The sequence below is a fragment of the Grampus griseus genome (genome assembly GCF_964374135.1).
Source record: "Grampus griseus genome assembly, chromosome: 4".
Lineage (NCBI taxonomy): Eukaryota > Metazoa > Chordata > Mammalia > Artiodactyla > Delphinidae > Grampus > Grampus griseus.
The window spans coordinates 80,453,218-80,473,903 of NC_138997.1; the positions used below are offsets into that span (position 1 = coordinate 80,453,218).

The window sequence follows — 20,686 nt, forward strand, 5'->3', positions numbered from 1 at the left end:
CACTTTGAGTCTTACCAGAAATTTTCATTTTCTAGAAAATTTTACCTGCTTTAATTAAAAAGCTCTTCTCTTTGTTTACCTACCTTTATCTAGAACAGGATTTTCTAAGTCCATGTGGCATTTTATGAATATTTTATTTTAAAGGCACAGCAATTATTCCCACATAGGTTATTCTAAAAGAACTCAGGGCACAAGGAGACTTGGCAAAATAAGCAGCCAGACATCCCCAAAAGATTGTCCTCGGGTCTTGCCTCCAGCTTAGTCCCAGGTCCCCTCCCGGATGCCTGTTACCTCATATGCTCTAGAGCTGTTCTGTCTCATACGGTGGCCACTAGCCACACCCTACACTTGCAATATTGAAAGTCTGAATTGAGCCTTGCCCTAAGTGTAAAATACACACCCGATTTTGAAGATTTAATATGAGGTAAACATTAGTATGTCATTAATAATTTTTATATTGATTATATGTTGAAACTAATATTTTGGATAATTAGGTTAAATAAAGTGTACTATTAAAATTTTAAAAAAAGCTCTAGCAGATGATACTAATTTGCTGAAGGTGATTCAGCTAGTTGAGGTGATTAACCAAATACTGAGGTAGAAGGCCAGGTTAGATGAAAAGGTCAACTCAGAGTAAGGAAGACAGTTTCTTACAGCTAACCTTCACCTCTCCTGCAGGATAGGCAAATAGGCACCTTCGTGAAATCTGTTTGGAACTCACACTTTCATTTTACCACTAGTCCCTCTTTAAAGTCTGTCAATTCATGGACCCAAGAAAACAACAGAATAGCCCTAAGTTTTCCCAAATTGGGAAATCTCTTGGGTCCCAGTTGTTTAGCAGGGAAACTAAGAAGGTTAGAATGAGAGAGTAGGAAGCACCAACTTAGTTTACAAAGAAATGAGGTTCTTACACCACAAGTATTATCCTTATTTCAATCCCTAAGGTCAAAGCAACAAAGGTTTAAGCTGACTGCCTCCCAGTTCCCCACTATCTCTGGATCAGCCTTTAACACTCGTCTTGAACTGATTTTTAGTCAGCTTTCTGGATGCACTGTTAGGGAGGGTACAGGGGAATAACTGCCACGTTTGACGTACTGTTGTACATATAAGACTAAATCCTGATCCCCAATTTTCACCTGGGCCTGAGTGATCGAAAACAATCTCTACATGTCTCAGAAGACATCAACTTGCGCCCACGTCTACCAATACCCCCGCTATTCTAAAGACTCTGGCCGAGGAAAGCCATCAGCTTAGGCAAAGGGAGACACACTGCAGAGGACGTTGTCCACGACAGACGACACAGAGGACACACTGGCCACTTCAACAGACACGTGGCCTTCCCTCTCCACATCGGAACGGTCAGCTCCACCTCTCCCACCCGGAACTACAACCCCCGCGCTCCACGCCCGCACGAACCGCGTGACGCTCGCGCCCGCCCCGCCTACCCGGACCTACTGGGCAGGCGCAGGGCGCGCGCATGCTCGGCAGGCCGGCTGCTGGGGGCTTCGGGATGCTGCAATCTGTTGCGCCGCCGCCCGCGGAAGCCGGCAGATCCGGGTCTTGTGGCTAAGAGTGACGTGGTCAGTCGAATCAAAACAGAGGAGGGGAGGAAGCAGCGGCCAGGAGCGGCGGCGGCAGGGACGACCGGAGCAGCTGCTGTGTTCCGGAAGCTTCAGGCGGTCTTTCTGCCGAGGCTTGGTCCCGGCCCCCATCTTCCCCGCCCTATCGGTTGTTGTCTGGGCGGGTGAGTGTCTGCCCCTTCTCCCACCGCCGTTTGCCGGCCCACCTTCCCCTCACCCCGGTTTTTCCTGGTGGCTACTCAGGCTCTGGGGGACTGCGGCAGCTGTGGCAGAGCGGGGCTGCTTCTCGGGCTCGGTGCGTCCCCGGCTGGGCTGGCGACTCTGCACCTGGAGAAGCCCGCTGCTGCCGAGCCCGCGTCCCCCGGCGAAGAGCGAGGCGGAGAGCCTGAAATTTGGCTTTCTCTGCAGGAAACCAGAGTCGGGACTTGGCAGGGAAGTGGATGGTAGCCAGGGATGGTTTCATTTTTAGGGCAAGCAGTAAACTCGGGTGGAGGCGTATAATGGAGTAAAAAGAAGAGAGTCGTAGCTGGAAGGAAAACCCCACAAACCTTGAAATTCACACTATATAATTTACCTCTGTTACTCAGCCTTTGCCGGGTTTGATGAAGTCACTAGGATACCTCCTTTGTTGTGATTAATGAGACTAGAGAGCTGCCGTCCAGAAAGCGGGAGCTTTTAGCCCTTACTGTGTTGTGAATTTGAAGGATTCCATTTTTCTATTTGTTCAGTGAGTGGAACCAGAGCCGACAGTAAAGAGGTAGCACCCTTTATTGGAACAGATGAAGTGCGATAAACTGGTTACCAGAGTACCTGAAGTCTTATGTTGCCATTTAAAGCCAGTTTTCCGAAGTGGCTGTTTCTGTGTGTTTTTTAGCCAAGATGATGTTTGTTAGCCGTAGAGAATCAATAGGATGTTTTCAGTTGTCCTAGTTTGCAAAATCGAAGATGTGGCCTTAAGAGAATGTCTTGGCTTTGCAAAAAGTCGGATGAGCTTCCTGCACGTAATACCTGTGTTTAAAGAGATCTTCCAGTTTTTGTGTTATTGTTAGAAACCACTGGCAGCTGTACATAGAATAACTTGGATGGCGTAAGACCTTTCAGACGTAGTCTCGAGACCCTTAGGAGGCGTTCTCGCTGCCCAATCTGTGGAGCTTGCAGAAGGCTTGTGTTCCCTTCCACTTTAGATGACCGGCCACGCAGATTCCTCTAGTGTAGCTTGCTTCGAGCCCTGCCGCTCTCCGCACTTTTCCACCGCAGGAACGAGACCGGAAGACCGAACCTCCCTTTTGTCCTAACTTAGTTTTAAAAAAGAATATTTTTCCCCAGAGAACTCATTAATTGAGGTGTTTCTTTAGCAAACGGCAGGAAAGAAAAACAGAGCTATGTGCTAAATTGATTGTCACTTGTCAAATCCAGGTCTTAGGAATTTAGACTACTCCCTTGAAGGGTATGTCCTTGTGTGGCATAACATGGACCTCTTCCTAACAAATTTCTTCCTTCCTTGTGTGCAACTGGGATCTTTTTTTCTTAACACCACCGTTGGAATCCTGCTGATTTACACACAAACGAAATTATGTTTTCTTGAAGTTTTTTTTTTTTTACCTTTAATGCTAACCTATAACTGAATATTTTTGTTTATATGAAATAATTTGTGATAATTGGAGAAAATGTTGATTAAAGCAGATAAGCAAAAAAAAGAAGAAAATAAGTCATCAATATTCTTGCCATCCAGAGATCACCAGAATGTCAGTAGTGGTTTTATATCCTTCCAGACTTTTTTGCATTTATGTATTTTATACAAAAATGGTATCATACTGCATATGCTTTTCTGTAACCTGCTTTTCCACATAGTAGTACTTCATTTTTGAGTAACAAAGTTTAAATTTTTGCAGATAGGGACTTGTAGACCTTAACTTCTAGGGAATATTCACTGTATGTTTGCCACACCATAATGATTAAAATCGTGCTTCTAAAAGATTTCCTTTCAAATCTCTTATGATGATATTGTAAGATTTATGAAATTAATATGCACTGTGTGACAAGGCTTTGCTTGTTTAACTCTTGAAAGAGCAGGCACAGAATAGCCTGAGATGACAATATGGAAGTTTAAAAAGTTTTTGTTCATTTAGTGATCTGATTCAGGTAAAGGTTTAGTTCTATTCCATAGCTGCTATATACTCCATATACTGACCTGCTGTCCAGGCTTCTGGGAGTAAGATCCTAAAAGATTTTACTTTACTTTACACACTTAATATTCTTTATTAACATTGAGTCTTGGATGTATGCCCATTTAGTCCAGTGCTTTATCAGTGGTGCCAAAAGAGAAGAAAGTTTCCCCTTCACCTCAATTTCAAAGGATAAGTACATACTACAAAGTATCCTAAACATAGGATAATAACGTATTGGGGTCTGTTAGTCATAAACTTAGCTAAATTTGCCTTAAATTATAGTGTTCAATATATATTCTGGATTTGTCCACTTCTTCCCATCCCTACTGCTACCACCTTTGCCAGCTAACCATCTCTCACCTGGCGTACTGCAGCAACCTCCTGGTCTCCCTGCTTCCACTTTGGCTTTCCCCTTGCCACAGCCTAAGGGATCCTTTAAAATGTAAATCAGATTGTGTCACGCCTCTGTTGAAAAGCCTCTCATCACGTTTGGAATGAAATCCAAACTCTACCAAGGTTTGCCAGGCAGTACATGTTTTGGCACTGCCTTCCTCTCTTATCTTGTATCCGAATGCCTAGATTAGTACCCAGGAGCCTGGTCACGTGGCACTAGCATTGTCCTAGGAACTTGCCAGGCTTGTTCTTGCCTCAGGGCATTTGCATTTGCTGTACCGTGTGGATTAGATCTTTTCCCAGATCTTCCCATGGCTGATTCCATTGTGTTATTCAGGTCTCAGTTCAGCTTCTCCTTCACGGAGATTGCCCCCACAATTATCCCACCGTTCTCTCTTCTTTATTCCACCACTGTCTGGAATTTCATTATTTTTTGTATTCTGTCTCCTATACTAGAAGTTAAACTCTGGGAAGATGGGGACCTTGTCTGTCCTTTTCACTGCAAAGTAGGTGCTCAACGCATGTTGGTTGAATGAATAAACCTGAACACACCTGCATCACTCTTGAACGTACTGTCTATTTTAAACCAGTTCTTTCTATGGAAAACCCCTTATTTTCAGCTTCTTTTTGTAGGGCTGTACCTTGATTCTCCAACTTCAGTAGTTCCTGATGTTCGGGCCAGAGAACAGTCACATTCTACTTTAGACCTATGGAACTAATCCCTGGGAGGAATTGGTCCCAGGTATCTGAATTTTCAACAAGCCCTTTAGGTGATTTGAATGCTTGTCAAAGTTTGAGAATGTGTTAATATTTTAATGGCTTTTCTCTGGGAGATTTCTTCTTGCTCTATAGTAGTAATGATAGCTGTCATTTTGGGGAACACTTTGTGTCAGGTACTATGCTAAAAACTCTAAGCATGTTTTTCATTTAACTGTAGAGCAATTCAGATGTAGGCATTCCAGCTCCCACTTTACAAATGAAAGAACTGAGACATAGTAAGTAGCAGAAAGTTGGATTTGATCCCATGTCTGTTTTCTTAATCACTGTACCCTACTGCCTCTGAACTAGTGTTTAGAACTGTACACAGTACTTTGGTTTTGATAGGCCATGTTTTTGTTAAGGCCAAAGTAATGTTTTTTGTCCTGTTTCCAGTCGTGTCCTTAATGAAGTCCATTGTTCTGTTGGTCTTTTTGCCTGAGGTTGCATAGCTGGTAGATGACCTCAAGAAACATTCTGCAAAGGTCTTCTTGCTTTGTTGTATTGAATTTTCAGAGCCTACCAGGTTTAAAGTAAATTTGGATTATTTTCTCCTTCCTATGCATTACCTTGCATTCCACACCCCAGAAATCCATCTATCACTTTTTACCTGCTGGTATAGTCATTTGAATTCTTCCTACATTTTTTAAATTGATTTGGGTGTTTTAATATTTGGACAGCCATTGGATCATCATAAAGTGAATAGATTTCTCACTGCAAGACCTCTTTCCAAATGAGTAAAAAAAAAAATTGATTGATGCATTAATTTCGAGCAGTTAATCCAGAGAAATACCAGTTGTCTTTACTCTCTTCCTAGTCTTGAAGCCTGACTAACTATGTTTATCTGTCGAAGCTCAGGTCATACATGACCTTTAGCAGAGCTCTATCCTAATCTACCTCAGGATTCTGTAAAGAGCCCTTTGTGGCTCCCATCACTTCACCTTCCATATTATCAGTAAATTTTCTGTGGCTCTCTGGCCTATTCGATTGGGAGGCCCATGAGGTCAGGGAGAACCAATTAAGCAATCAGTAGGCTTGCTGATGGAATAAATAAATGAAGAAAAATCACAACTTTACCTGTATCTGTGAAAAGCAGTACAATGCTAAAAGGAAATACAGTATTTGTAATAATCTTTTCCCATATAATGTAATAAGACTTAGAACAAAAACTTCAATAAAAGACACTGAATTGTCTAAATTGATAATTAATAGTGATATATTAGTATACGAGTTGTAAAGACTTTGAAGACAATTAAAGACTCCCGACTGTTACATTGTGGCTTACATTAGGATTTTTTTAAGATTGTAAAACTTCTTAGACAAATATTACTACAGGCTTGTGAGTAAAGGTATTCTTTTGGTGTGTGTTTATGTGCATATTCATATTTTGGCCCATACAAAAAGTGCTAATCATCTGAAATGGGTGGGCATATGTCAGTAGATCCTAACGTAGGTAAAGAAAAGCTTGGGCACTTAAAAGGCATTTTAAAAGAGGGCTGAAAATTATTTGAGTCTGAAATTTAAAAAATGTTACCTGTCTGAATATCAATAACAATGGCATTTACTATTCATGGAGTATATATGCCAGCCTCTTTACTTTCTTTACATACTTTATGTTTAGCTTACACATCGGCCTTCCAAGTCAGATATTGTTACCCCTAATTTACACTGGAGGAAACAGGCTCTGGTTAGGTAAGTTGCCCAAGGAAAAGCCACTGGGACTGTTGGGATTCAAACCCAATTTTCTTTGACCCAAAATTCATATACTTTGTATTACAACAGTGTTGACCAGTCTTTTTGTCTTACACAATCATGGAAGTTACAACAAGTAAACCTACTTGTTCTGGCTGTCAGAATATGCTAATAGAACTGCGATCATGAATTGTTTTGTTCTATTTAAGCCTAAATTGGATATGCATTTCTAGTAGTCCCTCTTTCTTTTTTTTTTTTAAACACAAGACATGCTTGTTACTGAAAAGCTGCAAAGGATAGTAATATATAAAGCCAACAACAAAAGCTATAATCCTGTCATTCAGAAGTCATCTCTGTACATGTATTTCCTTCCAGTCTTTTTAAATTCATCTTTGGTACAAATGAGATGTAATACTCACATAAGCTTGTATTCTTTTTCGGGCGTTGTGGAGGGGGTTAACATAGTGAGCTCTTTACTGTGGCCTTAGAAAATTTCTAAACTTGATTTTAACTGGCTGCATTTTATAAGATATTTTGAATAAACTGGTTTACTCGAAGTTTTCATTTATGTTGGACATGAATGTAGTTTCCAGTTTTCACCATTATAAATAATGTTGTGGTGAACCATGGCTTTAAATAGTCAACCAACCAGTCTAATTATTTAAAAAGTCATAATTGGGCTTCCCTGGTGGCGCAGCGGTTGAGAGTCCGCCTGCCGATGCAGGGGACGCGGGTTCGTGCCCCAGTCCGGGAAGATCCCACATGCCGCGGAGCGGCTGGGCCTGTGAGCCATGGCCGCTGAGCCTGCGCGTGCGGAGCCTGTGCTCCGCAGCGGGAGAGGCCACAACAGTGAGAGGCCCGCGTACCGCAAAAAAAAAAAAAAAGTCATAATTATGACATTTAAATGATTTGAAATGTGATTCAATCATAGTTCAGCAAGTATATATAGCATACATATACTTGTAATCCGAGAAAATTTACATGAGAGTTTTTAATAGAGGTTGCCTGTGAGAAGAGAGTACCTTTTACTTTTGCTTTTTTTTTCAACTTTCTGTATTTGAATTTTAAAATTAAATGTGATTGCTTTCAAAATTAAAAAAAAATGTTTAACTCCTTGGAAAAGTGTATATTTTTCTATACTAAAACCAATTTTTAGGTGTGTAGTAGGGCTTATATTTTGTTTATAACATTTTAAACTTCATTGCTTTTGTTTTGAAGAAAGTTACCTTCTTATTATTTTCATATTGAATTTTCATTTCCTTTTTTAAATTTAGATTAAAGAACAGATGTGAGTCTCAGTTTTGTAAAAATACAGAATAAAGCTGGGTTTTGCTCGACTGCACTCATTGACAAGTATTACAGGTGCAGCACTTTCAAATTTTAACAGCTAATAAAGATGCTTCAAATCAAGTTAGGGATATAGTAAGCATCTTCTTCGTAAATGAAGACTTAGAGGACAGTGTTCTGGTTACTGTCTTGTTTTAACTTATACTTTTAAAAAACAGTAATTTTTTCCTATAGTATGTATTTTGTTACTTTGTACTCTGGGCAAAGGTAATATAGAAGAAACTGACTTGCTTGAAATTTACAAGACTTTTTTTTCTGTGGTGCTTACTCAAGTTTCATTTTTTTAAATAACATTGCTTTCTTTATCACAGAGGTTCTAAGCGTTTTTCCTGTCATCATGAATGGCATTGATGTGCATCTACGTGCAGATATGTCATCTAGGCTATAGCATGGGTGAGAGAAGCTGTGAGTTACCTGAGTTGGGAGAGTAGTAGCCATAACTCCTTTCTGCTTCCAAAAATCATATAGGCAAGGAAGTGAATGGGAGTGATAGTGAGGAAAAGTCTTGATTCTGCTCTAGCTTATTTGAATGGTGTAAATCATTCACAGATTTGTAACATCACTTGTGATATACCTCAGAATTTCAGAACATACTAGTATTTTGTAATACAGCTATTGAAAGCTGGTTTTTTAACATTTGTAAGTAATTTATATCCACTATGACTTGGGGTCACAGAATATGGAATTTTTATATCATCTGTTGAATTTTTCTGTTTCTTACTTATGAAACACAGCCTTTTTTCCTGAGTTTAAAAATTTTTATTCAGAATATGACTAAGTAGTACTCGAGTAGAAATTTCAGAAAATACTTTTAGAAGATGAAACTTTGGGTTAAGATATTAAGTATAAACAAAAATGATTCAGTTGGAAAGTTTTCCTTTGTTTGACCATTTATAATAAATTTTATCCCTGGATCTTGAGAGAATCTATGAGATTGTTTAAGAGCAAAGAACAGCTAGGGAAGAACAGGAAATTTGTAGGTGAGGGACCAAGGTTCAGAACAGAAGACTTCTTTCTTCCCTTTTCGCTTTTATGCAGAAGAGTGATAGCTGAGCCCCAGGAGAATACAAACACCCCAAAGCAGTATACAGAGAACTTGGGCTGAAGGTTGACGTTACATTTCAAATCTAAGGGCTTAAGAGTTACTGGCTCAGAGCATTTTACAGTTTATAAAGCACTCTTACAAATTCTCACTTGATGAACAGCCCTTTAAAATGAATAGTTTCAATTATCACTCTTGTTTTATAGATAATCTGAAGTCACAGAGAGGCTAATTTATCAATTTCTCAGTAGTGCCGTAACTTAAGTCATTTATCTGAGAGATATTCTTTCTGCTATCCCATGCTGTTTTTAGCAAGTGTTGCCTAAGGTGATTCCTAGAATACAATCAGATACAGGTAAGGGAAAAAAGGGTCGCAGAGGAAAGTAAAGGTAATGTCTAAGGTGTAGGAAAATAGGGTCACATTAATGGGGAATTTCCAGAAAAGTGGTGGCAGCCCTGGGGTGGACCTTTAACAGAGTCCTGTTCTGCAGAGACATCAAGGAATTAAGGAGGTAAGGAAATTCTAAATAATCTTGAAGAGTTCAGCTTTTAATAAACATGGGATAGAAGTTAAGTTGGTTAAGTAGTTCTCCTTTTGATCTTTCTCCAGAGAGATTATCACAGAAGTCATTTGTCTGTGATATTTATTTTGGCCATTAATTATATACTGGTATGTGATTATATTATTATATGAATGAATTATAATTAATAATTAACTTGATAGCAAGCTCTTGGAGGTGGGGCATGCCTTTTATTTCTTCTGTATCCTCCTCTGAACTCTTCTGCTAGTTACCTAGTCCCCTGGGGACTTGTTAGATACATCCTTTTCAGGAAAGGAGAAATGAGAGAAGACATGGGTTTGAAGCCCACCTCTACTGCGTGACTTTGGGTAAGTCACTGACTCTCTGGGCCTCAGTTCTTTCCTCTTTATTTTATTTTATTTTATTTTATTTATTTGTTTATTTGCGGTACACGGGCCTCTCACTGTTGTGGCCTCTCCCGTTGCGGAGCACAGGCTCCAGACGCGCAGGCTTAGGGCCATGGCTCATGGGCCTAGCTGCTCCGCGGCTTGTGGGTTCTTCCCGGACCAGAGCACGAACCCGTGTCCCCTGCATCGGCAGGCGGACTCTCAACCACTGCGCCACCAGGGAAGCCCCGAGTTCTTTCCTCTTTAAATGAGTGGATGAGAACTGGTGCATCCCCAGAGTTTTAAGAGTAACACTTGTCAAGTTTTGGTTTGTTGAATATAAATAAAGACTTAGCATCCTCTAATCTGTACCTTATCTATACAGTGATATCTTGCACAGGCCTCCTGGTCATACTGACCTTGTTTCTTCTATACATTCCCATTCCCATTCTATGAAAAATGAACATTTTGTTGTCATTCTTTCTAGCGTGCTCTAGTCTCTTCCTTTGGAATAGTATTCCCCCAGAAAGAGTATCTATAAGTTTTTTGTTATCCTGTAAAAATGTTTTATGGTAAGATTTTCAGAGGTGGTTTGGAATAGTATTCCCCCAGAAAGAGTATCTATAAGTTTTTTGTTATCCTGTAAAAATGTTTTATGGTAAGATTTTCAGAGGTGGTTTTTATTGTAGTTTTCTCTTGTAAATAGCTAATTCTAGATGGGCCTGTTGATTTGAAAAAAATGTACAACGTAAGAGCTGTGAGATGAGTTTATTCAGTGTCTTACTGAGGACTGTAGCATGGGAGACAGCCTCTCAGGTAGCTCTGAGGAACCGTTCCAAGGAGGTGAGGGAGGAGCTGGTGTGTGTGTGTGTTTGTGCAGTCAAGTGAAAGGTTACTGCTAGTCGCAAGGATCAGATATCTCAATTTTAGTGCTTTTCTGTGCATGAGAAGATGCAAGAATCTGGGGTCATTGGAATTCTTCCTTAGATATGCATTTTTGATTATCTAGGGGCCCATAAATCCAAAACGCAGAATGCTTCATCCTAAATTCTTTCAGTGTGTACTTATAGGTCAGCAATGGTTGTGGCTAATGATTTGATCATTATAGAACTGAATGGTAGGCAACATTCTTTGTTTGCAAACAATATAGGGTCACCCTATTGGATCAATTTGGGAGTATTATAAGGAATTTGTTACTGTAATTGCTTGGCTATTAATGTGAATTTTAAAAATTTGTCATGATAGGGACTTCCCTGGTGGTGCAGTGGTTAAGAATCTGCCTGCCAATGCAGGGGACACGGGTTCGAGCCCTGGTCTGGGAAGATCCCACATGCCACGGAGCAACTAAGCCCATGTGCCACAACTACTGAGCCTGCGCTCTAGAGCCCACAAGCCACAACTACTGAGCCCACGCACCGCAACTACTGAAGCCCGCGTGCCTAGAGCCTGTGCTCCACAGCAAGAGAAGCCACCACAATGAGAAGCCCATGCACTGCAATGAAGAGTAGCCCCTTTTTGCTGCAGCTAGAGAAAGCCTGTGTGCAGCAACAAAGACCCAAAGCAGCTAAAAAAAAAATAAAAATTAAAAAAAAAGATAAAAATTTGTCATGATAGAATTCAGTAAGTCTTAACTCCTAAGCATAAAGAATTATGGTATTTAAGGTACATAATAGGGTTTATTTCAACATTTAATTTTTAAAAATGACTTTAATTTCCCAGGCATAGCTTTACCGTTTTTTAACAAATAACAGTTGACTGATTTGAACTTGAGTCTGCATCCTTTCCTTGCCCTCTTCCCATCAGAGAATCAGAGATGCAAATGTAGTTTAAGAGAAAAGTATGTCACTAGTAAGAAGTATTAGGAAGTTGGTTGATGGTTATCTCATTTCTGTACTGCTCTAGAGTTGTGTTTATAAGAGTGAAACAAATATACCTAGCATGATTGGTCATATCTGACAGATGTGGAATGAGTCTTGGTCAGGAATTTACATTGTGACTTCCTGTCCAAGATCTGGCTCATACTGGATGGATGTGTGATCATGGTCAAATTGCTAGCTTATCTGAACCTATTTTCCTCGTTTTAAAACGGATAATTTTCCTGCTTTGACTTTGTCGGAAGGGCTGTTGTTAAGATAAGAAAGTAGTTAGAAAGCTACAGGCAAATATAAACTATTATTAGGTATGGCTATGTTTGATTGAGATCCATTTCTGATAAAAAGAATAAAGCAAATGAATATGTTACAAAAAAGTATCGTATACGAGTGAATTTGAACACCTTATTGCATTGAGATGTTGAGTCGGTTGATAAAAGTAATCCCAACAACGAATTATAGCATATTAGTACATAGTACAGTAATGATAGTATTACTGAAATTGATAGGCAAATATTTTGTTCTCCCTGTTTAATATGCAAGGTAGCCAGAGTTTTGGGATAGCTCTGCTCATTTGGTTAATCAGTTTTCTAATTGGCTACTGGGTAAAAACTTGGTATCAGAAAGCTATTTATAGAAAAAAAATATTTTTTAGAGGTAATTACCCCTTTGATATAATTGGGAATAAGATTAAAAATAGCAAACTCAAGTGTAGTCTCCCTGAATGTCTGGGGGGCAGTTCCAGCAGTTTCTGGCACATATGTTTCACTTTCTTGGTTTTATAACTTTGGAGCTTTAATCAATAGCATTGACGCTTTTTAGATAAAAATGCATAGAATGCTTCTTCTGAGTTCCCCATTTCACTGACCAGCATTTCTATTTTCTGTCTTATAAAAACAAATTGCATGCATTCTAAATTATTACTCTGTATTTTGCCCTTGCTCTGTGTTTTTATTATTTTTTAAGATTTTTGTTTTTGATGTGGACCATTTTTAAACTCTTTATTAAATTTTGTTACAGTATTGCTTCTGTTTTATGTTTTGGTTTTTTGCCCGTGAGGCATGTGGGATTGTAGCTCCCCAACCAGGGATCGAACCCGCACCGCCCCCTGCACTGGAAGGCAAAGTCCTAACCACTGCATCACCAGGGAAGTCCCTGTTTTTAATTTTTAAATGGGATGAGTTTTGATACTGTTCTTGATCACTGTAAAGATTTGACTATTTGGAAGAGTGATTTTATCATAAATCACCTTCTTAAAATTACGGTAGAAAGATAGTTTTCATTCTCTGACCTTGAGTTAGGTTTGGTTATCCCTACTTTCTCAAGAAGAGCCCTATGTTTGCGTGGGGAGAAAGAAGAGTTTTTGTTTTGTTTGTCTATAAAAATGTATTTCTAAAAAACTTAGGTATGTTTGAAATTTTTGGTACTAAAAGGTAGAATAGTATCATGCATCCGTATGTACCCATCAACTGGCTTCAACAGTTATTCAGCTTATGGCTGTTTTATTTCATCCATACCTCCCCCTTTGGACGATTATTTTCAACTGGATTCCAGGCATAAAATCTCTTTTAACTGGAAATACATAGTGAGATCTCTCAGAGATAATGACTCTTTTCAGATGTGTCAATTGACTTTGTAATGTTAAAAAAAAATTAGTAATTCCTAAATAACATTTAATCCAGTCGGTGTTCAAAGTTCCTGGTTGTTTCACAATTGTCCTTTTGCTAGGTTAGTTTGAATCAGGGTTCAGACAAGGTCTCTACATGGCATTTGATTGTTAATCTCTTAAATTTCTTCAACTGTAAGTGTATCCCTGCCATCTCTTAAGAGTTTTATTTATTTTTTTTACCACTTATTTATTGAAAAATCTGAGTTTTTCTTAGTTTTGCTGCATCCAACATTTTTCCTGATTTACAAGAGTTAATATATAATAATTATATGATATTGAAAGATAAAATATACAAAATGAAAACTAAAATCCTGTCACCCAGAGATACCCAATGATAATTTTGGTATGTTTTCTTTCAACTTTTTTGAGTGTGTTTTTTTTTTTGTGGTTTTTTTTGCGGTACGCGGGCCTCTCACTGTTATGGCCTCTCCCGTTGCGAGCACAGGCTCCGGACGCGCAGGCTCAGGGGCCATGGCTCACGGGCCTAGCCGCTCCACGGCGTGTAGGATCTTCCCGGACCGGGGCACGAACCCGTGTCCCCTGCATCGGCAGGCGGACTCTCAACCACTGCGCCACCAGGGAAGACCCTGTGCTTTTTAAATATGTGCATGTGCTTTGCTTATTTTTATATCCTATTTAATATACTTTTGTGTCGTGTTTATTTCCCCATGTCATTATGAAAGAAAATGAAACATTTGACTGCATAATACTTCACAGTATGTGTCATAATTTAAATATTTCCTTTTAGCCAGAAATGTAGATTGTCCCAATTTTTCACTGTGATAAAGCTATGAGAACCATGTTAGTACATAAATCTTTGTATTTCAGATTTTTAGTTTTTTTAAATTTTTTTGGTCGTGCTGCACGGCATGCGGGATCTTAGTTCCCTGACCAGGGATCGAACCCACACCCGCTGCCGTGAAAGTGTGAGTCTTAACCACTGGACTGCCAGGGAAGTCCCTCAGATTTTTTTTAAATGAAAGAACCTTAGAAGTGGAGTTATTCACAGGACATGAACATTTTTTGACTTCTGGATTCGTATTGCCGTAAAAGTTATAGCTTGTGATCTCAAATGCAGTCTCCACTTTAAGAATCTGTTTGTATATGCTCCATGTTTTTAAGATGTCTTTGCTTGTATTAATGGAATGTGTTTTTTTTTAATTCTTTGGCTCTTTTAATTGTATTTGAGAATTTTTTTATGCACACATTTTTATGTTGTAAGTTTGTTGATATTTTTCATTGTGTGTATCTTTAGGAAATTCTTCCACTAGAGGCCAAATAAATATTCACCTAAATTGTCTTCTGGAATCACTGATGGGTGTTTTTTCCTTCTTAATTGCTAGCAGATTTTCCTAGGGACCATTTATTAAAATGTTGATCCCATCCTCATTTATTTGTAATTCAAGTTTTGATATATAAATATATATATGGTTGGTATGTTCAGAAAATTCTAGAAAAAAGAATTGATTTCCTATTTACTGGGTTGTAATATTATCTCTTATCTCTCTCCTCCCTCCACCCTCTTTTTTCTGCCTTCCAGCTATAGTATGTATCCAGATGTCTTTGATTCTGAATGTGCCTTGGGAAAAAACCTGAAAGAAAACTAGTCTCATCTTCATCTGTTTTCTTTTATTTTCCTTGTTTCATGTGTATTTTTAAAATGAATTTAAAAATGAATTCCCCCTCAAAAAAATTCCCATTTGCTTTTATTTTAAACTCAATTTACCAAACATTACCAAAACATTATACCAATATTAGTAGTTTGTGATATATACTCTGTTGTTTCAGTATTTTGATTCTCTTAATTGTTAAAGCTTCCACCAGAGAATGAGTAGAGGAAGGGAAAGGTAAAACATTGAAAACTGATTTTACAAAGAATGATTACCCAGATTTAGGGCAAAGGTTGACTTTAGAAGTATCCATTGTATGGTCTGTTTATATACTTGGTCATTTATCACTGATAATGGGATTTGGCTTATTTTGTAACACATTCACTTACAGAGTTTAGAATACCTTTTTGTATATATTAATTCTAACCAAGAAATTCAGTGATGATGGAAAGTCAGATAGAGGGTTAAAATAATTTAGCATGTTCAGTTCAAGAGAAAAATTGAAATGTAATTATTTGTCTCTAGAGCTAATGGTTCTTGTACGGGAAGAACAAGACGCTTACTCTAAGGTTATTCTTTTTAAAAGTTAATAGTTTTTGAGTAATTCAGAAGATACAAAGCAGTATACAGTGAAAAGTTTCTTTACTACTTCTGTCCCCTGAATGCTTAGGCTCTCTTCGAGAGGCAACCAGTTATATAATTATTTTTAATACTAAATTCTTTTTTTCCCCCTAAATTCTTATGGTTTTAAACCGTTCGCAAGCATCCATAGAAGAAAATTTATCTGTGAGTTATTAATGCAAGGAAGTTCGGCATCAACCTTTAGTATTTATTTTGGATAGAATCTTTTGTTTACATGTGTATGTAAATGTTTACATATACGTACAAATTTATGTACCCATATGTAAATATGTGATTTGATTTAAAAAGTAAAATATAGAAAATTAGGAAAACAAGAAGAAAAAACATCTGATAATCTTAACAGAACCAAGTATAATCGATTTAATGTAGAATACTTCTTCCCTAGGTTTAAATTCTAGACACATATTAATTTTACATACTTTTTTTCCCATAACTACAAGAATTTCACGTTGAGCATACTGGGTTTCTGACTCATTTCTTATGAAGGATATGAATTTCTTAGTTATATTGCTCTTGGAAGCTGGAGCAGGGAACTAACCCTTATTGAAGACAAGAGGAAATGAGAGGTTGGCAAGAGTAGGGAGGTTAAATAAGGGTACATATTTTTATAATTCAACCTTGAGAAAAATAAAGGAAAAATCAAGCTGCAGTATTTCTGGGTCCTTAGAACTGATTGCTCTTCTTTTTTTGATTTTTTTTTTTCTTTTAAGGGAGGATTGGATCTGAGATGTGTAGAGGATAAGCTGACGTTTTATTGTTTTGAATGCTTGCATGGAAAAACAGAAATGCCTAATACACAGTACTCTGCCTCTAATCAAAATTAATTTATAAATTTCTTGGTAGAATTTCTTTGAGGGCAATCCCCTAAAGTTTCTGGAGAACAATGAATGTTTGTGGAATTAGTAGTACATTACCCAGGACTTGGCGGTCCAGTGGTTAAGACTCCACTCTTCCACTGCAGAGGGCGCAGGTTCGATCCCTGGTCGGGGAACTATGATCCTGTATCCCATGTGGCATGGCTAAAACAAAAAACAAAAAAACAAAAATAGTACATTACCCAGTATTACTAACTTAAGTAAAATGTCAGTGCTGATTTTTTTTTTTTTTTTTTTTTTTTTTGGCGTGCTGTGCTGCATGTGGGATCTTAGTTCCCCAAACTGGTGCCCCCTGCATTGGAAGCACAGACTCTTAACCACTGGACCACCAGGGAAGTCCTAATCTATTTCTTTTTATCATTTATAAGGACTTTCCTAGGGTCACCTGGAAGTAGTGGTAGTCTGCTTTGTCTCCTCTGTTTTGTAGGCTTTCCTTGTTTTTTTTTTTTTTTGTTTTGTTTTTTTAATGTCCTTGACAGTTTTGAGGAGTATTTGGTTAGATATTTTGTAGAATTCCCCTCAATTTGGGTTTGATTTTTCTCATGATGAGATTTGGTATTATGGTTTTGGGGAAGAATACCACAGAGGTGAAATGCCCTTCTCATCACATCATGTCAAAGGGTATGTGATATCAACATGACATATCAACATGATGTTTACCTTGATCTTTTGGTTAAGATAGGGTTTGCTAGGTTTCTCTACTATAAAGTTACCTTCTTCTGAATTCTGTTCTTTAGAAGTGGGTCACTAAGTCTAGTCCACGTTCAAGGGTGAGCGAGGGTTAAGCTTCACCTCCTAGAGGGTGATAAATCTACTAATATTAATTGGAATTCTATAAGGAAGATTTGTCCCTTTCCCTCCTTCTACTTTCCCCTCCCTCTGTGAGAGTATTTTAAAGCAAACCACAGATAACACACATCATTAATAAGAACGTTTTTATAGTTCTTGATACATATTGCCAAATCCCTGAAGGGTTGTAGATGTTAACTGTAGGACTAGCAATGTATGACTGAATTTTCATGGTACTTTTTTGGTGTTTTTCTTTTAGGTGAAAGTTTACATTTTTTTTTAGAAGTGAATTTTAAAAAAAATTTATTCATTTTTGGCTGCTCTGGGTCTTCACTGCGGCGCACAGACTCTTTGTTATGGCGAGCAGGCTTCTCTAGTTGCGGCACGCAGGCTCTGGAGTACACGGGCATAGTAGTTGTGGCTCGTGGGCTTAGTTGCGGTATGGGATCTTAGTTCCCTGACCAGGGATTGAACGTGGGCCTCTTGCATGGGGAGCATGGAATCTTAACCACTGGACTGGACCACCAGGGAAGTCCCCAAAGTTTACATTTTAATTTGCATTTATTTGATTTACTTAGGGTGACCTTTTAAAATGTTTGTTAATTAGCTGTAGCACCTCTTTTGGGAATTATCTTTTCCTTGGTCTTTACCTATTTTAAATATTTTTTAGAGACTTTCTTGGCTATTTTAACTCTTTTGTCTCATAGACTTAAGAGATTTATTTACCATTTTGCTTACTGGCCCTTCATTTTTTTTTTAATTAATTAATTAATTAATTAATTTTGGGCTGTGTTGGGTCTTCGTTTCTGTGCGAGGGCTTTCTCTAGTTGCAAGCGGGGGCCAGTCTTCATCGCAGTGCACGGGCCTCTCACTATCGCGGCCTCTTTTGTTGCGGAGCACAGGCTCCGGATGCACAGGCTCGGTAATTGTGGCTCACGGGCCCAGCCACTCCATGGCATGTGGGATCTTCCCAGACCAGGGCTCGAACCCGTGTCCCCTGCATTAGCAGGCAGATTCTCAACCACTGCGCCACCAGGGAAGCCCCTGGCCCTTCATTTTTAATCATCTTCAGGGTTTTGTCTTTTATTCAGATCTCATGACCACATCATTCATAGTCCTGTTGTATTCTTTTAAAATTTTTTCCTCCTTCTGTTACATTTACCTACGTATATGATAAGGAAATTTGCTAGCTGTTGTAAACAAGAAGTAAACAAGAAGCAAGTAAACAAGTAAGGCTATTTTAGGTAAAAGTCATGTAATGGTAGTTCCATTCCAAATTAATTAATTGTGGGTTAATTAATTGTGGGTTAATCTAGCATAATTTAGCAATAATCTAGGATTATTTGCTTTAAAAATTCATGACTGATTCTCCCAAGCATTTTATGTTAAAAGTACTTTTAAAATATTTACTATTTTGCAGTGTGTTACAAAAAACCCATTTCAACCCATTTGAAAATTACTTTTATAATCTTGAAACCTATGTTGACATTTTATTATATTTTGGGAATTTTTGTTATCCCTAGGTATTTGTAAAATACTTTCTTTTAAAAAAGCATAATTTATTTTAAAGAAGAAACTTAGGAGATAACAGCCTCTTACAAAGATATATCCCAAACCAAATATTTGCTTCTGTAAGAGGAACCAAGATGAACTTGCACACACACATACAAATGTATTAATGCTTTCCCCCCTAAATCTTTAATGGCTGGAAGACTTTTTTTTAACTTCATGTTAGTCCTTAACACATATGGCAACAACAAATAGCTCTAAAATAAAAGCTGAAGTAAAAGTGTCAAAAAAAAAATCCAGGGTTTATGTTTATCCTTCAGTTCTTCTAGCTTGTCCTTGGAAGAAGTTAGTAAGTTAAAGCATTAAAGAAAATGAAAATACTCTCCAATTAATATTTCACATTGTCATTGGATGTTATTTCCAATTGCTCTCTTGTGATTTTAGATCTATTATTCTGTGATTTGCAGTTCTGTTAACTTTTTAGTTAATAGTCTGATAGATATTTAAATAGAAAAATTTGTCAAAAGAGACCCTTATAAATCTGGGTTTGGAGCCATCTAGAAGAAAGGGAAGCAAATAATGTATAACAAGTTCTCAATCTTACTATGACATAATGGACTAATAGTAATACAAAGAGCTCCTAAAATCAACTAGACAAAAAGAGTTTGAAAAAGAAGAAATACAGATGCCAATAAACTTGAAAAGATGTGCAGCCTCATTAGATACAAAATAAAAGCAATGAGACATATTTTGGGGGTCTGACATTCTGGCAAAAATTTTTTTTAATGTTATAGCCATATATTATTATACTATTAGTGATAGTAATAATGTATGTAATTACGATGCTATGCAATTCGTGATATGTACTATGTGCTATTGATAGAAATAAAATTGGTAAAGGCTTTTTGTGAATGCCCTTAGACCTAGAGATTTCATTTTTTTGTACTTAGTCCTACAAAAATATGGGCACAAAGATGTTTGTTGCAACATTATGTTAACAAAAATGTTGGAAAGGCCCTAAGTTATCTCTACTAAAGGAATGCTAAAATTGTATGTTTGTGTTTTGGAGTATTATGTAACCATTAAAAAGAATGAAGTAGAGCTTTATATATTGGAAGGTCTCCAAGACTTTTTATGTTATAAAAAAGCAAGTTGCAGAACATGTATAGTATGATCTCATAAAACCTACTAAAATGATGGATATAAATACATATAAAAAGACCTGAAAGTATTCACACCTGGCTGTTAACTATGGTACCTCTTGGGAAAGGGAGTAGAATTGGGGAGAGAGGAATGGGAAGGTTGGCATTCGTCATTTTACTCTCTGTGCTTCTAGGGATACCACTGATACTAAATATATAACATTGGTAATGTTGCTGTTTTACAAATATTTGCTACTAAGAGTATTTGGCCTAATCAAGAACCACTTTTGAGAAGTTTATTTCCCAAGGAATCAATCCTGTATATAATAAGCATGCAGTTCCATGGCATAATCCTAGAAAACACAGTAGTAGAACTACAGTATCTACTTTTCCACCTTTTCCAAAGTTATAAATAGGCAGTTAAGTTTGACTCCCCAAAGATGAAATAAGGTAGGTTAAACCCACCCAGCATGAGCTGGAGAGTTTAAGGTTCTATCGGCAGGTAATGAATTGGTTAACAGCACTGGAAAATTCCTTCAGCACATACAGAAACAGGGTGACTCAACTGACTTATTACAGCTGAACTCTACCAGGAAAGGTTTGTTAGTTGTAGTTGAAGGAAGAAATGACCTGGATCTGAGGGATATGGGGAATTAATTGCATTTGCCCTCCCAAGATACAGGGTGGATTATTT

At 37.9% G+C, this 20,686-nt stretch overlaps 1 protein-coding gene across 2 annotated transcripts in view; it reads left to right on the top strand.

Moving 5' to 3' along the window:
* Window positions 1-1,462: 1,462 nt before the first annotated feature.
* The window catches only part of SMIM14 (small integral membrane protein 14), a 69,926-nt gene continuing 50,702 nt past the window's right edge, over window positions 1,463-20,686 (top strand). For both annotated transcript variants that reach the window (XM_082653514.1, XM_082653513.1), the window contains exon 1: window positions 1,463-1,744. The gene's annotated coding sequence lies outside the window, so the exon portion shown is untranslated. The remainder of the gene's footprint in view (window positions 1,745-20,686) is intronic.